The sequence below is a fragment of the Charadrius vociferus genome, unplaced genomic scaffold (assembly GCF_000708025.1).
Source record: "Charadrius vociferus isolate BGI_N301 unplaced genomic scaffold, ASM70802v2 scaffold1164, whole genome shotgun sequence".
NCBI classification, from domain to species: domain Eukaryota; kingdom Metazoa; phylum Chordata; class Aves; order Charadriiformes; family Charadriidae; genus Charadrius; species Charadrius vociferus.
Window position 1 is genome coordinate 201,300 of NW_009648158.1, and position 955 is coordinate 202,254.

Here is a 955-nt window from a genome sequence, read left to right on the forward strand (position 1 = left end):
CCCCCCCTAACCCTCCCCGTCGCCTATATGTACCCTGTAGACTCGAATTTGTGTGAGCGTCTCCCAGTCACAAATTCGTCTCTAGGGGAATATATGGGCGATGCCAGAGCCTTGGAAAGTTCTGCTTTCCTTTAATTGCAGCGCTCCTAATTAAATCCTCCAACCCCGCTGATGTCATTTTTTTTCCAAAGGTGGTTTAATTCAAAGTGCGAAAGCGGCGTTTGCTGTTCGCCAGAGCTTGTTAATAATAATAATAACAATAATATATATACATATATATTTATTTTTTTTAAAGGTAAGGAGCGAAATCACGGCGATGATTGGGATGGGGTGGGGGTGGGGGGGGCGCGATCCTAATCGAAATCAAATCCCATTATTACTTTTCATCTCCAGAAGAACCGGCAGCCACCGCAAACACAACTCTCAGCCAAGAGCACAAAGAGCCCCGACCATTTCGCAGTGACTGATTTATGGCGTTTTACAACCCCATAAAAAGCTGTAACAACCAGCCAAAAGCCTTCGACACCGCTGGCACATTTAGTCTAATAAATAAAACATAAACAGTTAACTTTATGTGTCACTTTTATTGTTATCAAGTAAAATATGGCAATGCCCTGCAAGCTATGATTTTCAACTATAATTGTTATCAAGCACAAGGAGGGAATACCCCACCTCCCTCCTCTGCCCCTCTCTTTCGGGCGAGACGGAGAGTTAAAAAAAAATAACATAAAGTAATAGTAATAATAATAATTCTTAAAACAATAAGCTAAAATAAATAAATTTAAAAAGCTTTAATTGAGGGAGCGAAAACCTTCCCAAAATATTGACATCCATCTGAGGCTCTTCGACCTGCGCCGGGGAGGTGGGAGCCATTTTTAACGCATCCCTCCAGCTTTACCCCCAAAATTATATATATTTATATATATATATATATATACACACACACATACACACC